Genomic DNA, 26,677 nt, shown 5'->3' with positions numbered 1-26,677 from the left:
TTTTCACTTTTTTATGCATTAGCAAAAGAAAGGCCAAGAGGTATTTATTCAATAGAATATTAATTAATATATTACATTAAACGTGGTGTAAGGCACGCGTTTCGCACGTAAGAGCTATAATACCTTTCACTGAGAGAATAAAAAGCAATTGTAATTGTTGTTAAAACCAGGATGTCCGCTTTCACAATCAAACTGGCAAAGAGAGGCCTTTCTGTTTCTGGAATTGTTTGTTGTGTTTTGGCACGCAAAAGGCTACACCTCTCAATTGTACACAAAACGACCACAAAAGGTTCAAATTGTTAATACATACGGTTTTAAAGTTATGCAGGTCTAATCTTACAGAAACTCCTTTTTTTCTTTTTGAGTGTGTATTTCAAAAATTCTTTTGAAGTTGAGGTTATCAAGAAGGACAAGGTCAATCGTATATTTCTTTTTCATTTTTTTTTACTTCTTTTATTTTTTATTTGTTTTCTTTTTTTTGGTTGAATATAACAACTGGACTTTGTTACTAAAAGAAGTTCCTTTTATGTTTCACTGGTCGGTTGTAGTCTATTCTGGTTTGGCATTTCGATAACAAAATGTTCTCTAGTTTCTTCCGTTGGATATCTTATTCTAAGTAAGTCTAGCGTTCGGATTTAAGTAAGCGTCTAAATAGTATATATTTTTTTAGGTAAGTGAACTCACCTTAAGAAGTCTTTATTAATTTATTATTAATAATTGTGAGTTTGTTAAAAACAAAATAATAATGACATGATATATCTTATCTTATGAAGGTAATTATGGAACTGTCCGTAGGATTCTCATGTTTCTTGACTTTTTTTTTTTTATTTACTCCGAAAGTAATGTTGCCTAGAAGAAGAGACTAGACCAGAATTAAAGTTTCCTTATCTATTCTGGTTTTGTAAATTTATCAACTAAATTTGTGCCCTAATTTTTTCACTTAATTTTATCTACAACAGGGTCGGATCTAGGATTTTCTGAGGGGGTGCACCAATAACTACCAGTACATTTGAATTGAATTGGATATTTTTAAAAATGCCTTTAGGCATCTGTGAGATGAATGAGGAAATGCTCTGGAAATGCTAAGTGTCTGTTCTCGGTGAATATTTTTCTTTCAACTTATAGAAAATTGACTTAAACTATCGATTTTGCAAAACTTCCCTTTGTTTTGACAAAGGTAAACATGTCAGCAAAAATTTTCGAAAAGTGTTACTATTTTCACTGCTAGCTTCTCACTTTAGGTAGTGTATATTTACAACGAAAGGGGAAGGGGGAGTTCACGTGCACCTTTGCATCCCCCAAAATCCGACCCTGATCTAGAAGTTATGAGAATCCTTCCTTGTCACGAGAGATCCACAAAGGGTATGATATAACAACATTTTGACCATATTTGTTATTGGAGTAGCTATATTTTCTAATGACTTGCGTGTCTCGAAACGTTGATAAATACTCTTCATTGTGTTCACACAATCACTTTACCCATTTATAGTTGATTTATTTATTTATTATCATCAATCATGTTACACTAAAACAGTGTTTGACATCTAAAACTTGGGTGAACTCGTGTTCCTCACGGAAATCGTGAAATTTCTTGTCTATACCGAAACGACAATTTTCAACTTTCATCTCGCCGGTAACACCATTCGAAAGAATACAATATAATGTCAAGGGCCACAACAAAGTTGTTTTGTCTGCTTTTTTTCTCTTTTTAGTAGGTTATTTAAATGTGAATAGCTTAATGACAATAAAGAGGTGTATATACGTCATTTATGTGTATAAGACAAGCGCGCACCCAGAAATTTTTGTTCGGGGGTCCAATACTATAAGCCACTACATCTATAAGCGGGTATTATTCTGCACCCGAAAACACGATAAATAATTGTAAAATTTTCCACCTATATTTTCAGAAAAAAAAAATATAGAACACGATTGTTTTTATAAGAGAAAGAGTGCAGATGAAGTGTAAGATCAAATTTTCATGCTACATCAAACATTTTCCTGTTAAATAAGTATAATTTTATTAAGAAAGTGTACAAATTAGAGATGGGCACGAGTCGAGTCAAAAGTAACTTTCTCGAGTCGAGTTCCGAGTCGAGCCATTGTTTTGAGGTCAAGTTTCAAGCCGAGTCGAGTTTGATAAACGGCTCGCTTGTTCAGCTCGTTTTAACTTGTTTTGAAATCATTGTCTGGGTAGACTGGAAAGTGAAAGCCGTGAGAAATGTTAAGAAGTTATGTGGAATATTTTTAGTCTTACTTACGAGATTATATTTTTTTTTATCAAAACTAAAACAGTTTTGAACATGTTCGGCCGGCGCCCTATAACTTTTAACAATTTTTGGCTCGTGCCCGAATACTTGCTCCTCCGTAACTTAAACCATGAAATTCGTGAACGATGTCCTTGAATATTCTAGACTTCACGACTACCGAGGACAACTAGTTTTTTGCATTCAGATACAAACCACCTGTCTTTCATATTTATACACGGTGTTTTATAATAATAATAATAATAATAATAATAATAATAATAATAATATGGTAATGATGATGATGATGATGAAGAAGTAGTAGTAGTAGTAGTAAATAGTATCAGTAGTATCATTGATAATAATTGTATTGTCTCTGTAGGATGCTTGAAGAAAGTACTTGGAACTACACACAGCATTTGGCTCGATTTGGCTCGTTTTGGCTCGACTCGAGTCAAATTCGAGTCGAGTTTCAAGTCGAGTTGGAAGAAATATCTCGAGTCGAGTTCAAAGATGTGTGTTTCGAGTCGAGTAGAGTTTTAAAATGAAAACTTGCTCGAACTCGCTCGTGCCCATCCCTAATACAAATATATGTTGAGTTAGGATTTTTTGGGGGGGATACAGACCCGGTGAATCCCCCATGGGTACGCCCCTGATGTAACATCAGCATTTCATACTGCTCATAGGAAGAACAGTGTTCTCATACGAGTAGTATAAGCCTACCCTAGTAGCAAGAAAGCTTTCAGTCAGTTGGCGCGTGCTTGGCTTTTGGCTATTTACGCTTGCACTTAAAACACATGCTTTCATACAATCTGCCTTTTGTTGTACTTGCAAACGATGCTTTAGACCCTTCGCAGAGCGTCATAGCATCAGTGGCCGTTCATTGGCTATTGTAAAACGCTTGAGTCAAACTTAGTTACCCCTATGTAACTTCGTTACTGGAATCCAGCTTGTGGCATGCTTGCACGTTTTCCAGTCAAGCTGGATACAAGCTTGGCCGACTTGCAATTCAAGCTTGCAGCAAACGGTTTGCGAGTTGCCTCTGATACTAGGGTGATGTTCTATTTAAATTATTGAGAAAAGTCTGATTCAAAAAGCTAAATAAATAAATAAACTATGTCCTATTTCATTAAGAACGCTATAAAGTGTTTCATTCCATTAAAATCTCTATGTTGCATATGCTACTTCCAAATAATAAAAAAAGGGGTAGACTAGGAGTGAGTTTTCTTTGAAGTTTTCTGAGAATACCCATGATAATTTTCGTCGTATTTCATAAATAAATGTTTCAGTAATAACTGCAGCATGACTTGATATAATTTAATAAACGCGAGCGAGAAAGTTTAGTGCACTGGTCCGTGGCGTTTATTCCTTCTTGAGTTACTCAACTTGAAACATGTAGGTATAACATAATAGATGTAAATATATTGTTTCATCGACACTACATGAACGCAGAATGCTTTACTTATATCGGAGGAATATTATTTGACGTTTACAAGTGACAACCTTTGTAATGAACCCATAACTACCAAGTTTTTGTATACATGGTACCTCTACTCCTAATTCTCAATTTATCCGCTTATTTCCAGTTTGTCTAGCACTTTACAAACCATAGGGGAAAGAAACTGGTCATTCTATTCCTGTTCTCTATTGTTTAGAGGCTCTACCAAACTACTTTAGGATAAATGGGCTAGAACCTGCCTTCAGACAGAAAACTCTGAAAACAGTATTTGTAGAATCGTAATTATATTAAAAAGAAAGTAACATTGTTTATTATTATTATTATTATTATTATTATTATTATTATTATTATTATTATTATTATTATTATTATTATTATTATTATTATTATTATTGAGCTTATATTGGAAGAGATACTGACACTATTTTATCTTCATGAATGAATGGCTAATGCGGATACTTTCTATGCGCATGGTCCCATGTTCGATTTCCGGTCGAATGCTTGTCTTAGATGATACAAGCCCGGTAAGCAGTCGCATATCCTCAATGCTGGAAAGGCATTTGAAACTCAGTCATTCAATCTACTCGTTTCCATCACATTTATCTACGATACAATCATGCCCTTTAGGAGACCATGCTGTGGAATCAGTGTTTGGACATTGTTGAGAAAGGAGCTTTTAGGATTTAGGATTTAGATGTCTGGGCTTTCGGCATCTATTGCCATTTAGCCTGTCCCGTTATATATATATATATATATATATATATATATATATATATATATATATATATATATATATATATATATATATATACAGCCGCGGATCCAGGATAAAATCAAGGGAAGGACTAAACCATAGTTTGCCCTTTATCCAGTGTATATCTGGATCCACGTCTATATATATCGCCTGTTTATTTCAAGAACGGCATAACTCAAAAATCGCCCTTATTGACTTTATGGGCAAGAAAATGAAAGCTAATCTTTGTGTCTATCTCTGATAAAAGTTTCATAGATGTGATTCCAAAACTGGGTGCTAGAGAGCACTTTGTGTCGTTCTTGCGCCCAATTGTTTTCATTGCGTTTCGAAAGTTTAAACTCTTCTCATGAAGAGTCGTTCTTGAAATAAACAGACGACAAGGGCCCGATCCTGAGGGGGGCGAGGGCCCCCCAAAGCTCATGTGCCCCCCATTGTATTTATGAATATCAATATTTGGCATAATTTCAATGCAATTTGTCTTAAAATCCTCATATTTATGCCTTCTCCATCTGAATGCCCCCCCCCCCCAAATTTACAGAGAAATCGGCGCCCTTGACAGGCGAGATATATATATATTGTTCACTCACCTTGCTTTAGATGGTCATTTTCTAGCAATCGTACCTAGGAATTTCTGTTGAAGATCTTAACTGGTCGAAGAAAATACAGGTTGGTTTGATTTAATTCCAGGTTTAGGTAATTGTGTAGGGCTTTTCAAAGAGAGATGGTGGCCACGACTTTGGAACAAGACTGTATCTGTACTTCCGATGTGTCCAATGAATATACGGACAGAAAGGACTTCTAAGTGTGTAAACCATCCTAACACTATTTAAAAGTCTTTTATGCGTCCGTATACACAGAGAAAAATCCGTTCTCCGGACAGTGGTATATTGTACAAATATACAGTATCCTCTTGCTTACTATAGAAATCAGTACGGAGCATACGTTATCTACATGCTACATAGGCACTGCCCTTAGATGTTACATCATGCCGTTGCAGGATGTCTGACATCTAACAGTTTTCGGTATATCACATGCATATACTTATGTTACCTTCGTCAGCAATATGTTATATACGTCCATTTGTATGTGAGATCCTGACTACCTACATTGTTTCATACGGAAAGTACGTATAGATGAAACACTTATACAGAAAGTATTATAAAACATGCGTTTTCAGTTATACGTCTGCTATACGTTAAGTCCAAAAACTACAGAAATTACGCATGTAACTTATCTTTTTAAGTACCGCCACCTACAATTTTTTTTCTCAGTGTATTCACTAGGCACATCTGAAGTTCAGGTACATTTTGACAACACTCCTAGGGCGATTCCTACTAACTATTTAGAATGCACTGATATTCACTGCATATCAACTTATATGCACTGATATGCACTGATATGGCATATTTTTGTTCACTGGTAGAATAGTTTGGGATGTTTTGGGGTGGATATGTTAAACAATGGTCAAAGGTCCAAATTGCCAATGAACAAATTACAGGTAATTCAGGAAGTTAATCAGTAATGGAGAGATTTTGAAATTATAATCAAAGAATACACTGTTGATGATGGGAAAAGAGAAATAATGGATATTGATTCGTAACTAAATTGCTATGCTCTTTGTCGCGAAACAGGTTCTTGTTACTTATCTATTTACAAAATTACGTGTCACATTCATATGCATATGCATAATAAATTTCTGAAATTTCACAAAGAGTGTGAAGAAAAACTAGTTCGAGAAAATTTACCGCCCCCCGAAACTTGCCTACCCGGACCATGTTGGGCCATGCGTAAATAGGCTCTGCTTATAATACCACTGATAATCTGGGTGGCAGAATTTAATTAATCTTGAAGGCAAAGGAAACAGCGCTATTTAGAAAATCAATCAAAATAGGCTTACTCGTAACGTCTCAATCAAAATAGGCTGTAAACCGTCTATGTTAATTATTAGATTTTATTCATGAATTATGTTTTACCTACGCATTTTAGATACACACGTATGGCATTCCAAACATGTTATTTTATTGATGTTTTAAATCCTTCTATGAAAACGATAATTATTATCTTGATTTTGATCTACATAGTACTAATATTTCATTTATTTAAACATTATTCACTTGAGTGTTTGTCTGTTTAGTAGCTATATAAAAATAGGAGAAAAATACACTTATAACACTTCGTTCAGTGCTTGTACTTGCGAGGTTATGCGTCACCATATGCGTTGATAGAGAAAAACGCTCTAGTTTTCTGTGAAATACTGTCTTTTAACGTCACACAACCTGCCTAGGAAAGATAAAACTAATATTGTTCTTTCTTTGTTATCAATTCTTAGTGCACACAATCAATGTATACACAAGAAATCGCTCTACCTCCTGTTTCCAAATCTTTTCTTTGATTTGTGATTGCGAAAGTAAACATCAGCCTTATCTTTCAAACAACCATTGATAAATAAATGTATCAAGCTAGATTGAAAAATTATGAAGGTTTAAAACGTTTGAAATTCTAGGGTTAGCTTCTTTTTCGTTATATTTCTGACATACGTTAATTTTAAATCTTCTGAGCTGTTGATGGATCTGCAGGGTGTAGTATAGTTTAAAGGTTGATAAGAAGACATCTACGTATGTCGACATTGCCTTCGATCGATCAGGATCGAAGATAATCTCTATCGTTAACTCACGGCGATCATTTACAAGAATTCTCACAATGAATGTTTGAACTATGTTTCTTTGTTTCTAGTTTGTTTAGTTAAGTTATTTGCATATATATATATATATATATATATATATATATATATATATATATATATATATATATATATATATAAATCTTATAGTAATGCAAATAAGTAAATATTACTCCTCTTTCGGGAAAGACCGTGAACGCATAAGGGCTGTGTGTGTGGAGATAAAGGCAGTGGTGTTAAGTGGTGTTATTCTATTTTCTTTTTAAACAAACGATTTTTATATACATTACAGGGCGCAAAAATTTTCAGTCAGACGCACTCGCAAATCCAAAAATGATAGTCGCCAATATCTCTCACGTACAAATTATAAGTGTCTTCTCCCTCCCCATGTTCTTTTGTTTGATAAAGAAAGAACTTAGATTAGGGCATAAAATTTCAAAACCCAGACAATTAGATTCAGGATAATCAATTTTGAATTGGAGAATTCATATACATGTTAAAAATATCTTACCTTAAGACTTCACGTTTGGGTAACGCTTTCTCTCTGCACTGAAGTAGGCCTACCAGTTATCGATTACAGTTTTCGAATCAACGTCCGTAAGTGAAGGGCCATTGATAGAAATTGTCAGCAAATCATCCAGTGTGTCAGTATTCCGTGAATTCCTTTGGGAGTCTTAATTCTGTTAAGACTGCTGAAGCCTCTCACATGAAGCAGTACTCACAGGTAAAACTGCACAAAATGTGACAATTGGAAGCAAATTTGGAAATCTCGTAATTAAGTTTTCGATTGGGAGTGGGAAAGGAGGGTCAAATTACAACGTTGTGAAGACATCACTTTCCATATCCGTTGTGAAAACTTCACATTCCGTGTTTTTTCTCACTCACGGACAATTATTTTTGTGCGAAACAAAAACTGCACAGAGAGAGAGAGAGAGAGGAAGATAGATATAGATCTATCTTAGGAAACAAACGATACAAAGTAAACATTTTTTTTTTACTGGATACCATTAGAAAAGTGACAAGTAGGGACCTACACAGCATCCTAATACAAGGTGGTGTGACGAAATTAGGTAGCACTGCGAATATCTTGGAAAATTATCTAAGATAGATGGTTGTCAAAAGTATTGGAAAGACCTTAATCCAGTAATGGGTCGAGAATTGTTGATAATGGTACCGTATATATGCGTTTCAAATATAAATAACCCTCACCACTACACTCATATGATCCCAGTTCTCATTCTTGATATCTGAGCTTTTGAGATTAAGAAATAAGCGCTTATACTTTTTTTTTCTGATAAATCATATGTTTAAACCTCTAGCTGTAAGAATTTGTAAAAACAAAGAGAGTTAAACTAAAATTTACTGTTCCTGGGTATAAGTGGGTAAAATTACTGTTATATCTAGCTATAACAAACGGTTCTGGGAACTCGAAATATTTTAACAACCGATTCTAGCGAACTGCTGTGAACCGGCTGAATAGCACCATGGATAAATGCTCCATACTTTCTTTACTTTGGCACTCATGAGTACGGTATAGTCATCATCATCATGTTTCAGCCTTCCTTGTGTGGATAAAACGTATGTAATTCTCTGGGCGTTACTGTAAATTAATTTATTGGCAAATTCATTCTCACTTGCTTAAAAAACACACACACACAGGAACAATGAAGTCTAATGGTTCCTATACTATAGCAGTCATCTTTCTAAACAAAATATAGGGCTACAGCTGATAGACGATACACATACATACACTGGAAGGGTTGTAACTACAGAAAGAGCAACATTTGCGGTAGCGACATTTGCGGTACTTCGAGTATTGGCATTTGTGGTTCTGAGTCATTTGCGGTACTATTCATTTTTTTTTCCAAGCTGGGAGAGGATATTTTCTGATATTCAGTTAGAGGATAGGCACACAGTATCAACTGCTACACAAAGACAAAGTTTTATCACATTGGTGTAGTCAGCAAATTGTTCTAGGGGGAAATAACATGACGTTTTCAGGTGACCCAGATTTTCAGCACACTAAAAGCAGACTAAAAATCTTCTTCCAGAATAAGAAACCATCACCATACATACATACAAACCTTTCACACAGCACCTAACATAAGAACATGTAAACGAAAATATAATGATCAATTATACAGAAATGAAAGAATGGTTACATGGTAAACACGTCTGAAAGATTCAACAAGTGCTTCTTTGTGCGATTGGCCAAAACTAGAAAATGTAAACAAATCCTTATCTCTGATTGGTCGAACGCCCGACCATGATATTTTTTTAAAAAAAAACTTCTGTATATATATATATATATATATATATATATATATATATATATATATATATATATATATATATATATATATATATATATATATATATATATATATATATATATATATATATATATTTGGTCAGATCTAGCTCGAAATAAATATAAGAAACAAAGTCAAAATTAACGTTCAATGAATTAGTAATATTTATTTTCATGATTTATAATAAGAGTTCAATTAGTACATTAGTAGTTAGTTTCTCTTCTGAACAAGCAAAAATTACTCCAACTTTTGAATGTGTGCATTTTCCTCAAGAATTTATTGACATCTTTTGAGGATACATATTTAAGTTAATGCGTTTTCTATTCTTCTGTCCAATCTTATGTACTGACATGGTTTACGTTATGTAACGCAAGTGTCCCACTGCGTAAAGGAAAGTTTTGAACAGTACCCCAAATGTCCTAGAAAAACTAGTTTCCTTATTGTACCGCAAATGTCCTAATACCGTAAGTACAGGGTAGCTGGGCTGACAAATGTCCTAGGGGCCACCCGTGACTCGGTTTTTTAAATTCTTCGTTCAAAAAAAAAAAAAAAAAAAATCTTAACTTTGATGAGTTTTCTTAACATTAAAGGATAAAACACATGGTATTCATTTCAATAATTATATAAATACATGTCATTCTTAAGTTATTACTATAACGAACTCTTCAATAAGAGTGATTACTGTAATAATGAAACAATAATAAGTGCATACAATTACGTATATTAACGGATTCCTCTCTTGTTTATAAGCAATGGCGATTTGCATGGTACACTGGATGAAGAACTAGAAACTATAAATAAACATAAGTCACTTTGAGGTCAATGTTATAATGTGCAATTTACAATTCCGACCGTACAGAGCGTACATAAGCAAGAGAAATGTGGTAGTGGAAAGGAGTTGGACAAAGATCGGCTTTCGCTTATGATAGTCATAAAAAGTAAAAGTGTTCATAGAAGCCAGTATATCGTATGGATATAAAGTTCAAGTATTAAGCGTTACATATATGTAAGAAGCATGTGCAAAATATTGTAGAAAGTCACCTAATGAAACCCCGCAAACAAAGTGTAGTTGTTGATATTCTGCCAGTTTTAGACTTTTTTTTTCGAACTTGTAACAATACTTTTACTGTGAGATGTTTCATGAACTACACTACATGAATACTTATTAATAGTAAATTTATTAACGCTAGTCATCACGTACACAGGAAGTACAGTGGTGCATGAAGCACCTCATACTAAAATCGTTTTGCAAGTTCGAGAAAACGTCTAAACTGGCAAAACACCAACAGCCTTGCTTTGTTTGCGAGATTATGTGATTTGCTACAGTATGTTTCATATGTATCTTACATAGATGCAGCCTTTAATGTTTGAACTTCATACGATATACTGGCTATTATGAACAGTACTTTTTATGGCTTATGAACAGTACTTTTTATGGCTATCATAGGCAGAAAAAGGCTACCTTTCATTAACATTAAAGATTTGCTAGTCATGTAAACCAAGTATCTCTGTGTATGTAAGATGTTATACAAGAAATATTCAACAAATCACAAGAGGGAGGGGCCATAAAAGTTTGGTAGGAGCCTGCGAGCCTGAGACGTGATTCAATCTTATTACAGGTAGCCAATGATATTATAGAACGAACACTGCCAATTAAAATGTTAACACTGTTCAGCTATAATTAAATCGTTACAAAATGACCTGTAGCAATATTACTATTTTTAATATGAAGTATTCTATAAATATCATGGTTGTTTGTAATTAAGGTAAGCTATATAGTATCATAGTATCACTGTACATAGTATCACCTATATAGGCCTATATTATTTATAAGGATGATTTTATATATGATGAAGGTACTCCTACAGTATTCAAAAACGATACACTTTATTGTTTTCAAGCTAGTGGATATAATCAGGGATGCCTACAGGCGGGTTTTAGGGGTGAGTTTTTTTTGGGGGGGCAGGGGTTAGGAAATCAATTTTTCATTAAAAGTGACACAGTGCAACTTCAATTATACCATAATGACGCTCTTAAGAACGGCGAAAATTCTGTCTTGTTAGATGCTATTGGACAAATCTGAATGACCATTTCCTCCCCCCAAATAAAATTATACAAAAATCGGTGCTACTGCAGAATATGTTTCCTATCTTTCTTTCTTAGAAAAGAAAAACGAACTTCATTCCATACCGAGAAAATTATCGCATAAATTTTAGCATACCCAAGAACTAGCTTTGTACTTACCGGCTCCGACGTACAGTATCTCTGGGAACAGCAGAATCTTATTTTAACTCTTAAATAGTATTTGTAGATATTATCGATCTCTAAGACCGCTTGTGGTTTTAAAATTCACAAACTTTAGATTGTTTTCTTCAAAGAAAAATTTAAAATCACATTCAAAGAGGTCACTATAATATATATAAAGTGAGTTCAATAAGTTTAGCGCAAAATGGTTATAATATTGTTATTAGTTGCTATATGATTATGAAATTTTAGTGAACATACTTTGATCTTTTTGCTACAAGATCATGCCACTCAATGTAGCCTCCATCCAGGCCCGTAGCCAGCCCAAAAATGTAGGGGGGGGGCGGCTGAAGTTAGGGGGGCCCGATCCAACCATATGATAGTTCATCACCATATTATAGTTCTTTTGCAAGTCTACTGTAAAAATTTTAAGGGGCCAGCAAAAATTTAGGGGGGCGCCCCCCCTAGATCCCCCCTGGATACGGGCCTGCCTCCATCTGCTGTGACGCATCTCGTCCAATGTTCTTTCCATGCCTTGAATGCACTTTGATAAAATTCAGGTGGGTTGACTTTTACACTATTATTTCACACAAGAAATGAGGACCTTGTCACTGCCGAATATTTTTCCTCCCAGGTCAAACAGGAAGAAATATGAAGGAGCCAAGTCTGGACTATAGAAAGGCTGAGAGACAATTTTCCTTTCCATTTTCATTATTTTTCTTTTGTCATCATTGTTGTAAGAGATTTGGCATTGTCGTGATGGAGTTTGATGTCCGGTCTATGGGTCTGTCATGTCTTATCCAGTGACAAACACTAACATTCCTTGCTAATCGTGGAGCCATATTCCAAGAAGTTTTTGAAAATGACACTGCACTGATACTAGAAAAAGGAGGCCATAATTTCTGGTCTAATCTGGAAAGTCTAGTTCGTTTCTTTCTTTTTCTTTTCTTTTCTTTTTAACCGCCGCAACTAGTGTTGAATATTAGCGCGGTCTAATGCATGATTTCCATAAACTGGAAGCAACTTCCTATGAATAGATGTGGCTGATTCGTCACCACTTTCCAGTTGATTCCTGCTGATTCATCAACAGGCGTTCCATTACTGACCGTTGTCGGATCCTGGTGTCCACTTTAATGTCCATTGTGGTTGTTTACCAGTGAACAATAGGAAACAACAATTATACGATTATTATCATTTTGAAGCCAATTCATATTACACCCGTAGTTCACCCAAAATTTCATCATATATTGCAGCGTTCCCCAACCTTTTTCAACTTGCGGCACACTACGGGTGTAATATGAATTCTCGCGGCACACTCATAGATTTTATCATTTGTAAATATAAAATACTGTGGTATTCTTTTGTTATTACTGATCTCCTTCTCACAGAGAAGAAAGCTCGATTACTGGTTTTCACCCGTGGTAAATCATTATGCTAATTTTTCATTATAATTTAAAAATAGAAAACTATTGCAATGAAATATTGGATTTTTTTTTAATGCGCTTTCTTTTTCGAAAATTGTATCCAACCTTTCACTAGGAAGGAAGATCACTAAATAACGAACGAACAAACAAATGTATTTTATTTTTAAAACACAAATGTAGGTAATTTGTATGCATACATTGCTTTGTCGAAAGGATTGAATGATATTTTAAAATTTCAAGTTACAAAATAGTCTGCAACAATAAAGAAGCAATAATGGTCATAAGAATGATAACAAATACTTTTTTCAACATTAAAAATATACAGAAAAGTATAACACGGTACGAAACTTAAAATCGTAGATTCATAGTAGGGGTTCATAGTAATATGAAATACAAATATACATTTTTCCTTATGTTTTGCAATTTGATTGCTGTAGAATTAATAATTTTGTGTTGATTTCCTCGCTGCACACCAGCGCTACATTCACGGCACACCAGTGTGCCGCGGCACACCGATTGGGAAACGCTGATATATTGCAATTAATAGAAATATTATACCCGTTTCAGCACAAAACTTATTGAAACACAAAACACACATATATGAAAACATCATTAGCAGTCCGAGAGCACCTATCATTAGGTGTTGATGGTACAGCATACCATCTAAGGGTATGAGATAAACTTTTAGTAAGTTGAGAGTACAGGGTACAATAATTACCAGATAAGTTAATTGAAAATTATTTTTGAATTTGGACAAAACAAAGTACGTACATAATCACAGATGATTTTCTCATCAGTGTAGACATTTGGTGAATTATTATAATGACAATCTAACATTTTGAACATTTATTGTATTCATTTTTCATAACGTTAATATTCCGAGCTAGATTCGAACCCATGATAGACAAGCAAGCATAGACACCTCAAAACGATCAATATGCCAGCCTGCTGACATTCAACAGAAAATGCATTTTGTTTTATGTTATTGTTATCAATAATAATAATAAAGCAACTGGATCATGTGTGTGTTACAAAAAATATAATCTTTCCGCTCAATTTTGTTGAAGATATCCTGTTTCCTAACAGTGGATATAAAATTGTATCTGACAAAAAAAAAAAAAATAATAATAATAATAATAATAATAATAATAATAATGACAATAACTTTGCTGAAGTAAACTAAATCTATGATTCCTGTAATGTGACATACGTAAGTGTTATAGCCTATTCATTGGTACGGAAATGTCGGTGATGTAAATTGATTACTGTCACTTACTTTCAACTTCACATAGCAGTTTACCGGTAATAAAAATAGTACTAAAATAGAATGTAAACTCCAATTTGTTCACAACATTAGAAGTGAAAAAGAGCACTGCGTCATTTCCGGCACTTATGGAAGTAACAAGGATTTTTATTGATTGTAGATTTATTCATGATAAAGTTTCCAAGCATAAAAATCGGCTACCAATGGTGTGGAAAACAAGATTCGTGGAAAGGTAAGAAATCTGTTAATCAGAAAACTAGATAATTTATTTGAATATAAAATACAATGTGAGCATTGATATACACAGGGTGTCCCACATAAAACCAGTACGCCTCACGCACGAAATTCAAGTAACACTTTAAAAACAACAATAAACTAACAATGAATAGATAATAGTAACGTTAAACAGTTACTTGTTTATAAAAGATGCTGGAAGTGGTGGTTATGGGCATCCAGCATCGCTGACCTCATTTGATGATGTTGTGTGAGGATTGTCAGCATACACTTTGCTTTTCAATGTACCTCATAACTAAAAATCACATGATGTTAAGTCCGGGAATTTTGGGGGCCAAAGGCTTTCATCGAACACGTCGCTGATGTGCGCCATACTTTGGTTACATGTGTGGGCGGTTGCACTCACTGCTGAGTTGCTGCACTCAACTTTCCGATAAAATGCAGTGTAGTCAACTTTCGAGACAGTGTTGTCACACCACAAGCAATTTAACTAGAGATGATTTATATATTTATTTATTTGCCAAAGTTTCAGCCAGGCAGCCATTTTACACTGAAACTATATAACATAGAATATAAAATTAACAATAACAAGTGTAAACAAAAAGCTATATAAAGTTCCATAAGTGTAGCAATAACAAATTGAAATAAAACTAAGGTTCCATAAGTGTAGCAATAATTTCCCGTCGGAATACATTCTCAGATTTAAAAATATCCACGTCAGAAGCAATGGAGTTAAATTCAGAAGCCAGTCCATAGAACAAAGAACGTTTAATCGATAATCGAGGCGTGTTGCAAGGAAGTAGTTCACTATTTCTAGTTCTTCTTGCAGGTACCCGAATATTAAATTTAGAGATTAGTTCTTCAGTTCTAAGTTTCCCATTTAACCGGTACGTGAGGCGTACCAGTTTTATGTGAGACACTCATGTACCGGTATCTAATATATATTAAATGTAAAATCAAGGCCATCTCGGGATGAGGCAAGTGGAACGGTCGTCCCAGAAGGCTTTGCGCCGTAGGAATAAAAGTGTTAAGCCCTTCACTAAATGAAAAGTAACAAGTTTACGATTTTTAATTCATTCTTGGGTTTCAACTTACTTTGAAAAATGTATTAAATTTTCATGTTTTACGTCTTCATGCAGCACCAAGGTTATGAAGGACAGGGTCTACACTATTAATTTGAGGTTTGAAAAATGACCGAGGCTTGAATGCAGTTGATGTTGGGGGCAGACGATCATGCTAGATCAACTCTCAGAGTATATGCTGTTCCCAAGTATAATAGTTCGCCCTCAATATTTAGGGATAGTAAGCCATCTACAGAGGCGCGCCCACTTGGTAGGTCCACCGGGTCCGCCCTCCCCCCCCAAAAAGTCTTCCTAACTTAACATACATTTCTACACTTTCTTAATAAATATATAGGCCTACTTGTTTAACAGGGAAATGATTGTGTAGCATGAAAATTTAATATTACACTTAATCTTTACTCTTTCTCTTATAAAAATTATCTAGTTGTATCTTTTTTTTGTTTTTTTTAATACATGTGGAAGTATTTTACAATTACTTATCGTCTTTTCGGGTGGAGAATAATAGGCCTACTACATAGACGTAGTGGCTTGTACTATTGAGCATCATCCTCCAAGCTTATACCTCTTCCAACAAAAATTTCTGAATGCGTGCCTAGTCAGACGGCTTCCTAGATTATAAATTTGTTAGTAATAATTAATTTCAGCATTAATACGTGTACGTAAAAGAGGACCCGAAGGATAGATAGAAACCAAAATGGAACTTATCCGTGCAATACTTATCCCATATTACAAAACAGTTTTCTCCTATCTGTTATCGATTTCGCTCTGATATGCAATCAACAGAGAGACATGAGTAATAGGTCAGTAAAGTCTTTCCAGCCTTAGAACAAAGTAGACGTAAACAAAGCGAAATGTATTACTCTGCGGCTCACACGTGCTTCGGCAGTGAGAGACGTGAACAGCAAGATCGTCTGCTAGCTTAATGTCGTCGCATAATTTCCAAAGTGTAAGGCTCCGTTGGTTGTTAAATAATAAACGCACTGACACTGACTACTGTTATGTTGGAAATATGCATTTTCTTAAATCATTATATAAACGTTGTTTTATCTGTTTCTATTGTCCTCTTTTGTCCTTTATAGCATGAGACGAAAATGGATTATTGTCACTCATCGTTGTCATGAAACTCTGTATTCTACAATTTCAAATGAGCGGAGTCGGCGCGCGAACGCATACGCATGCGCAGTAAATACTATATGTCCAAGTTGAGTGAGATTGAAATAAAGTTACATCTGTTGTTAAATATTACATTTACTGCGTTTCTTATCACAAAATAAAGGATAAATTCAGATATTTTTATTCAAATTAATATTTTAGTAGGGATTATATTGCGGTAGGATACTAATGCAGTGAAACCAACAACCAATCACTAGTCATCGACCCATTGGTAGTCAGGTGTGTTTGTTTACATCTACTTTTTTCTAAGGCTGGAAAGAGAATAGTAATAAGCTAACTTTTAGTGTTAGGGTCTCTGGTTCGATAACCGTTTACATGAGTTTGTGGTGGAGAACATATTGTCCGTCGGTTTTCTTTGGAGGCTCTTCCGTTTCCTCCCACACTTTCATTCCACCAATTATTCCATACTCATTCATTTCCATTAATCCATCTCGTTTAGCTTACAGGACATAATCGTGGGACATTCTAAAGCGTATTTCATTTTTCAACAAACAAACAAACAAACAGACGAACGGTCTTAGTGATTCTACAGAATTCCGTATGTATGCATTGCTAGTTTGAAAGTACAAAATTTGATAATGTCTATATCTGTCACAGTAATAGTGGATATTAATAGCAAGGATTATCAATAAAGATCTCTGTGATTAGCTGTAGCTGTGCTGAATAGTGACCACAAAACTTCTAATTTCCTTAACATTGAAATTTGCATTAAGACATGTAACGCTATCAATTTATTATTAACAAGGTAAGACTTTTAGAGACAGTTTCTATGTGAGAAAAGGAAGAGAAAAGTTGCACTAAAAATAAGACGAAAAATGAGTAAAAAGAGGGGGAAATAAGGTCTGTTTTCTTTGTTTTGACAACTACTCAATATGAATTAAGTATATCTCCCTTATATATATTGAATAGGCTTATATTATTAAGGGAAAATATCATGATCCTTTTCTTAACATTAAACATATTGTAAATGTAAGTGTATATTTCTATTTGCAGAGAAAACGTCTTTGCAGATGCTAAATATTCTTTTCACATACACAAAGACCAGAAGGGCAAACATCGTATTTACTCAGGATGGCAGCACTGTTGATGTTACAAATTTGACAACATTCGGTTGTTTTGAACACTAACCTCAACTTTTCCATTAGCAAATACATGCCTCATTGAAGTACACAGCTCATTGTTCCTTTTTTTTTTTTTTTTTTTTAAAAAAAAGTGGTACCCGTTACATATTTGTGATTGTAGAAACAAAATAGTTCTGTGTGCAAATGATGAATCATCTCTGGCTGAAGAACTTGTGTAGCGTCTTGAAATTCGCATCTGCAACGTTTCGGTATAAAGTGCAAACTGCTTGATCTTAATCAAAATGCTCCCAGAAGAAACAGCACACTAAATCCACTATGCCCGGGAAATTTGAAATAAAACTCAAAGAAAGTAATAATACAGGAAGAGGAAAATAAATTTTTGGGGGGCAGATTAAGCCCTGCTTCACACGGACGGCCTACATTCTGTCCGAAATGCAATGTGGGGAAAATGCTGACACTTAGCGAAAAAAGTTTTACATCTAATTGTCCAATCAACATGAATGAGCTGCAAGTACTAAAGAAATGCAAGAAAAAGAGAATGTATTGGGTCTAGTATGTTTAGTGATTAAAACCAATAAAATACTCTATTTAGGGATAAATTATGAACCCCTTTATTCCCTTAAAATGCTTCCTTCAATCAAACTAATATGATAAAAACCTAGCTGTAGGTGGGTACTGACTATGTTTCAAAATTCATTGCAAACAGTTCAACCATTTTCCTGTCATGTGATTCAAAAAGCAGACAACGTCGATTTCAATTTTAAAAGAAAAAAATCAGGTAACTGGGAACTCCATCCCAAGATCCTGCATTTGCTCAGCCTACAGTGTCGCACTTCTCATATCCCTAACATACCTTTAATCTCAAGAGATTTCGAGACAGAGCCATGTTATTTTGACAATTGCAACCCCCACCCTTTCCCCCTCCTTTTCCATTCCTTCTAAGGGAAACATCAAAAATGCTAAAACACGTCTTTGATTAACATGTCTCTATTCTTAAGAGATTTCGTGATATGGCTATATTATTTTAACAGTGACAACCCCCACCTTTCCTTCCCATCAAAGGGAAACACCAAAAAACACTGAAACATGTCTTCTATTATTTTAAATTATGAACCTAAATACCAACTTTCACGCCTCTAATCTTGAGGGATTTCGAGATATGGCCATTTTATTTTAACAATTTCAATCCCGGCTCTTTTTTTTCGGATTTTTTCTTCCCATCTAGAGTAAATATTTAGAAAACCGCTACAATATCTACTTAATTATTTTAAATGAAAGATCTAAATACCTAATATGAATATGGAGATATGGTTTTGGAATTATAACAATTGTAACCCCACATTTTTTCTTCCATTCTAGGCCATATATATATATATATATATATATATATATATATATATATATATATAAGGTGAAACAGGTGTCTATTTTAAATTAGAAGTCCAAATACCGAATTTCACGTCTCTAACCTTCAGAGATTCCGAAATATGGACATTTTAAAATAATAATTGTCACCCCTTTTACATCAGTGGGACCCTGCAACTCAAAATCAAGGCCCTGTCCAAATTTCAAGTTTTCTAGCTTTAGCGATTTTGCCTGAGCGTTGATCAATCAGTCAGTTAGGACTTCTTTTATGTAGAAAACTTATTCGCTCTCCCTTAAAATGAAAATCGTAAAAAAATACTGAGACATGGGCTTGTAAGATACTGTATTTTTAGCATAAATTTTGAACTCCCTTCTACCCCTTCTACCCCCTGTGAATAGTCTGTTAATCGAAGTAACATGAAAAAGCTTGTGTTGACTTAGGAGGTTTTTTAGGGAGTCCAGACCCAATGGTAGTGGTCTGCACGGGCTCGGCCCGGCCCGTGGATTTATAATATTTTTCCAGACCCGAGTCCGAAATACTGTATGTTTTCGCCTTTAGGCCTGATCCCGGCCGGAGCTCGTGTGATAATCAAATAAGCCTGAATTACAGAAAATTAATAGTTAACGCAAAAATGTATTTTTATTTGCAACAATTAGAGGTTTAATTTTGTGTTTTAAAAGCTTGCATGATTCAGAGAGAATAACAAAATAAAGGTTACCCTTTACACTTATTAACTATATGAATTCCCTAAAGAAAGTGGTCATTTATATAAATTCCGCGTCCCTTAGCCTCGGTGCATAACTGTTGGACGTTAAACTAAATATTTCATTTCATTATATAAATTCTCATGAAATTGAAGCATGAATACCGCAAGTATTAAAAAAATGTCAACATGTGTAAATTCTTACGCAAACGGATGTGTACTTAACTAACAAGACAGTCCTCAAAGCAATCATTATCAATTGCTATGAAGAAAAAGAATGGAATCCACATTTTGGCTGCTCAAACTTTCACTCACAGATAAGCTAAGCATACTTGTTTCTGTTACTTTAACTCTTCTCTCCACCGCACAGTTAGCTTTACTCTCAATTACACAATGATAATCAGATTTTTAATGTGGGCTTCTCAAGTTACAAATTTAGATGTGCTTTAAAAGTTCTCTAGAAAGAACGGTCCGATAAATACCGTTGTACAATATATTTACAAAGTTAGACCCAAAAAGGCCCAAGAAATTTGATTGTATATTTGAAAATTTACAGCTCGAGTCCGGTCCGAACCTGAGGTGATCTATGCTTTGTAAGGCCGAGCCCGTGTAGACCTCCACCTGATGGGTGCGCCCTGACCCTAAATTAAGATTTAGATGAGATATGAAGGTGTACATATGCTTACCAGGCCCGAACCCTTCCAGTGCCGTTTCTCACCCTTTTGTATAACTAACGAAATATAGCATAAGTAATGGGGCCCTTTATATACAGGGTGTTAATGAACTATACCGACAAACTTTAAGAGGTCATATCAGAATAAGAGAAGAATTTCATATGGACCTATGACGAAAAGTGCATAGTTTCAGAGCTAGGGCTGTCCAAAATCTCGTAAAAGCCAAATTTCAAGAGGCCGTATTTCAAATTCGAGAGACTGTGGATGGTGGTCCTTACCAGCATAAAGGAACTCACTCATAAAATAGCATACGCAATCCAAAAGTGCATATTTCATTAATATTCAATTGGTGTACAGAGTATTCCCTGTAGGGTGAAATTCCCAGGCATGCCATCAACCGAATTTTGAGATATGCTCTGACTTTATGATTGGTCCAAGGAATCCTTTGGCGCGATGTTGGAACTGTTAAGAATCGTCAGCAGCACGGTTTCTCGTGCTCGGGAAAACGCATGGTGCGATGTTTTCTTTGACACTTATAAGTGAAGAAATCGTGGAATATACCTTGACGAAATACATATCATCACACGTTATTTCAAGCGCAATGAAACACGGAGCTGCCCATTCCTTACACTTCCGACTTCCCTCCGAAGCATTGGATGTCCATTGTTGTCAAGGTTTTCCTCCTGCCTCCATTGGAAACTTTTTGAAATCAGCGTATATCTAAAAACTCTATTGAAAACATTTGAGAATTACATCCTACGGAATAACCTCTACCCCAGGAATGCAAATAAGCAACAAAATTTTACTAGCCCAAGAAAAAAGCTACAAGCCCACATCCCACAATAGAAATCATTTACTTACCTTCGGTATGATATTAAATACTCGCCCCGCACCGATGAACCACTCGCCCCGGGCGAGTGGGTGAGTGCTTATTTGTATCCCTGCTCTACACCAATTGACAATTGATGAAATATACACTTTTGGATAATGCATGCGTGGCTTCCTTTACGCTGATAAGAACCACCATCCACAGTCTCTCGAATTCGAAATAGGGCCTTTTGAATTTTTTTCGCGATTTTGGACAGCCTTAGCTCTGAAACTATGCACTTTTTGCAATAGGTCCATATGAACTTCTCTTATTTTGATGTGAGGAATCACCTCTTACAGTTTGTCGGTATAGTTCATTAACACCCTGTATATATATATATACTAGCTGAATATACTCATTCTTCCCATGGGACAGATAAAATATTTATGTAAAATTCATGTAATATTTACGTATAATTATGTAATATTTATGTAACGAAAAACAATATCGGTAATTTTATACTTCTTTTATATATCCCGGTAAACGCCCCTGGTTCGGGCGAAAACTACGGTTTTGACACTGATATCGGTCATTTTGGATTATTTTTTACATGTCACGGTATGCACCCCCTCTCCCCGGTGACGACCGGTCCACATACAATGGTAGCTGAATTTGCAAGTCACCGCTAATGGAAGTGCCAGCATTGGTCTCAGCGACCGCGAAAACTATGGATTTGACACTAATATCGGTCATTTTGAATTATTTTTACATGTTTAGTATTCCCCCGGTAATCCTGGGTCACATACAATGGTAGCTGAATTTACAAATCATCGCTAATGCATTTGACACTAATATCGGTCATTTTCTACTACTTTTACATGTACCGGTAAACGCCCCCCCTGAGACCCCCTGGTTCGAATTTTGAAAAAAGCGCGCCGTCTTGGTCTGGGGTCTGGCCCAAGGTACTCGTGACCCAAATTTGGTAACTCTCGGTCCCCTCATCTGGTCCCCAGACTGCACACAGATAGACAGACAAACACACAAACTCTTTATTATATATATATATATATACGATTTTTCAATAAACCCTTCCGAAAATAAATTGTCTGCATTGTTTTATGTGCCCTAATGCATGGCCTTTTACTGGTAAGTTGTCACTGTCCACAGAACTACTACATGATGTTGGTGTGCATTTCTATATGGCGACGCCGATTTATCTGGTGATATAAATTATCTGGTGTGAAATCGTTCTAAGGACTTTTTTTTTTTCAATATCAAGATAAAGTTGTTCTACTTTATTTTTAAAATTAACTTCTCACATGACAACTTCGTTGATTAAACACTTGAGATTATTTTGCAACACTGTGCTTCACCTGAAAAAAAAACAAAGTTATTATTATTACTATTATGCGCGGCTGCTGTTATAGGTTGTACAGTTGCGGAACGCCTAGCATATAAACTTAAAAAAAAAAAGTTTTTGAAGTCTTAGGGTATAGTGTTTGAGTACAAATAAAACTTTAATTATAGAATATACTTTAAGCTTCACAATATATCCTACATTTCATTTATCAGATTTAATAAGCCCTTCTACTTTGACAAAATTCCATGACCCGAAGCTGCAGATTACTCGAAAAGTTTGGCTGAAATGTAGAGTTGCATAATGGTATAAGCTAAGATGATCTCATGTCCATTTTTAAATGAGATGTATAGAACATCTGCTCTTACTTAAATTTGAGTTCATTTCAGAAAATAACAATTACGAAAATCCCGTAAGGTGCTATGTTTCCATATCCATACTAAACACTAATGTACGCAGAAGGAAACTATCTGCTGAAGCTCCCTTTACTATTTTTTTAAAAATAGTTTTAACGTCCCACGAATATGATCTGACGCTTAGGGAGACGGTGATGATGAGATGGTGTTAACGATGAAATGAAGAAATGAGAGGAAACGGAAGAACCCGAGAAAACTCACATGTACGGTGTTTGTCCACTACAAAGTTTACTTGGCTCAAGCTCGAATCAAACCGGGGACCCTATGCTTCATAGGTTAGCACTCTATTACAAAACCAGCCCTCCTTTACTGTAGTGAATCGATAATGAATTCTGTTTACATGCAATATGTTTAATTTGTGATCTCGATGTTATATATATATATATATATATATATATATATATATATATATATATATATATATATATATATATATATATATATAATTTATCATGAAATTCAAATATTGTACATGGGAGACCCGGGTTCGATTCCCGGCGGGAGCTCATGTGGTTCGGATTCCACGTTACTCAGTAGGTCCACGTCTCATATAGCCTCGCTGCTGAAAGGGACGCTAAACTAAAATCAACTCAACTCAAATATTGTACAGTCATATTAAAAACAAATTGCAACAAACCCTGTCTTTGATCCTATATACGATTTAAGCAAATTAGTTATATTTAGCTATACTGCATTCTTCCGGTTTTTTTTAAAGCTCTTTCTCGATAATGACGTGTATCAAAACTTACCATCTGCGGGAGCGGATAGAGGTGGATAGTCAAGGGTTTAAACAAATATGCAGTATATAACTGAGCTTCTGCTTAATTAAATTGTTAGCGCGCGTAACACCGGTGTGTTTGCTAACGTGTTTCTATTCCCGATAGTGCCACTTACATTTTCAAGTGTTGACCCAAGAATATGAGGTAATTTGGAAGCTACATGAATGAGGGTATATAGTAAGCTGCAGCTCAAAAAGCTAGTAATAATGTCGTTTGTCTCGATGTGCTGACCGTTCGACACCAGTCGAACTTGGGCCATCTCGCCAGGCGTAGCCTTTCATGGGCTGTGATACGAGATAGTTTAATTTAGCACTTCTGTCTATTTGTTGGCTAACTTTATCAGTATTTTAATACCATGTAATTAATGAAAATTAAAAAGAATGCGACTTCTACAACACACCATTGATCCGTAGAGTTAGGAATTTTGTCTTTCTTTCCTTTTTATTTTTTATCCTTTCTTGTTCCATGATTAAAAAATGCTCAAATTAAAGAAAACATTAAATAAACAATCTTAAATGCGTTTTGGTTGCATTTGCATTTTTTTTATTTTTGTTTTTCGCTCCACCGCATTTTATTCCTATAATAATTAAACAAGGAACGCTGAATCATCATCACTTGAATCACTTCAGTGCAATCCCTTTGGCGAATGTTATTGAATAGGGAGTAAAGGCAGGTGGCAACATTAAACTGAATCACGGCTATCACCAATCAGTGTTGTTGAATGTTTTTTTTATTTATAAAAAACATTTATTTAGTGACCGAAAAGGCAGGTGCACTGTAAAAAAAAAAAGTATTAAATATTGTGTTTTAACAGTTTTCAAAACTTGTTAACTTAATTGAAATATTAAATGTTGTCCGTTCTGACAGTTTTCTATCTTGTGACTTTGATGACAATGTACTCTGAAATTTGTTTTAGCCAGGCTCTTTAATACATGTGTGAATTTTGAGTCATTATATATGACGTAATTAGTTTTCATGGTGTTTATATGATTATTTACAATTGAAATTTGCACTATCTTTTTTTTTAAAAAAATCTGCATTTTTTTCTTTTGTTACCAAAATTTTGTCCCTTTTCACCAAAATTTTGTCCCTTTTTAACCAAAATTTTGTACTTAAAATTCCTAGCTCTAGCTCTGTAATAAAAGCGTATCGATTTTGTAAACTTAAACTAGACTCACCTAACTTTTTTCTTTTTCTTTTCTTTTTTCTTTTTTTCTTTTCTTTCTTTTATTTGCAAAGTGAAGGAGAAAAACATCACTTTTCTATGTTATAAACAACATGTTAACATATAACTGATTTTGGGTTGAAATGAAGTCAAAAACATTGTTCTGCATTACGTAACTCTCTCACTTCCTCTTGTTGCGTTTTGTAACTCGTATATGCAAAAAATAACATGCTTTTTTTACTCGTATTCAAAATAATTGTTCTTTTGTTTTGTCATCCGGCATCAACGTACTTTAAATGAGTGTTAGCGTGAATTGTTAAAACTGAATTCAACAAGGATAAATTAGTAACCTATGTGTAATTAGAACATTTTGGCATATAGCTAGCTACTGTACATAAGAGGAAAAACCTGCCATATGTAATGTTTTAAATGAGTGGTTTCCAACCTGGGGCGATAAACAGTGAGCAAGGAGGTCACAAGCTGACAGAAATAAACTACATTCTTAATTATAAATAATATGGCTGTTGTAACAAAGAGTTGTTAAAGTAAATACCGTACAAACACAAAATAACTATTGAATAACAATTGTGGTTCCAATAATAAGAAGAGGGCACAGTGGATCAGTGGTACGAGCACTTATCTCTGGTGCATGGAGACCCTAGTTCGATCCCTGGCTAAGTACGTTAGTGGTGGACAACATTGTGCCCGTGAGTTTACTCGGGATACTCCCTCCCCCATTATCATTCCACCAATTCTTCCATCATCATTCAGTTGTCTAAATAATTCATCTCCCTTAGCCTAACAGGCATAAACGTGGAACATTAAACTAAAAGATTTCATTTCATTTTCCATTAAGAACAAAGCTGATAAAAAAATAATAGTGCATTATAATGATATGTAAAAGTTTTCTGGAAATGTAAATTTATTATTATTATTATTATTATTATTATTATTATTATTATTATTATTATTATTATTATTATTATTATTATTATTATTATTATTATTATTATTATTATTGAAGATTTGAGAACTTAATGCTACATCTAAAATTGCAAAAGGCGTTGCAACGAACAGCATGGAAGGGGACATGAATATGCAATGTCACGAGGATGAGCACCAGATAAGCAAGGTTGGGAACCACTGTTTTAACATACTAACAGTGTCCTTAGAGTTTTTTTTTTTTTTTTTTGTACGGCTAAAAAAAATGGCAACTCACTAGCAACACGTTTAACCTTCGATGGTTTCCCACATGCCTTCCACACAACTGTAATTAAAATTTTCGCAATTCTGTTTATGAATCTAGATCATCTTACATGATAAGCCATGTTCCATAAACATCAAGGTAATTTATGTAAAACCTACCTGAGCACTAGTGCTTGGATACTGCCTAGAAGCTTCTCAGCATTGCAATAGCATGGCATGAAAACGTGTCTTGCGGAAAATAAACGTTTTCAA

At 34.7% G+C, this 26,677-nt stretch overlaps 1 protein-coding gene across 2 annotated transcripts in view; it reads left to right on the top strand.

Moving 5' to 3' along the window:
- The first annotated feature begins 537 nt into the window (after positions 1-537).
- The window catches only part of GlcT (ceramide glucosyltransferase), a 163,598-nt gene continuing 137,458 nt past the window's right edge, over positions 538-26,677 (top strand). Inside the window, exon 1 of one of the 2 annotated variants that reach the window (XR_014127328.1) lies at positions 538-670. The gene's annotated coding sequence lies outside the window, so the exon portion shown is untranslated. The remainder of the gene's footprint in view (positions 671-26,677) is intronic. The other variant, XM_081730532.1, reaches the window with a different exon arrangement.

Source organism: Thermobia domestica, chromosome 11 (assembly GCF_964235325.1).
Source record: "Thermobia domestica chromosome 11, izTheDome1.hap1.1, whole genome shotgun sequence".
NCBI classification, from domain to species: Eukaryota; Metazoa; Arthropoda; class Insecta; order Zygentoma; family Lepismatidae; genus Thermobia; species Thermobia domestica.
The sequence above is the reverse complement of the archived record's forward strand: the minus strand, read 5'-3'. Positions and strand labels throughout refer to the sequence as shown.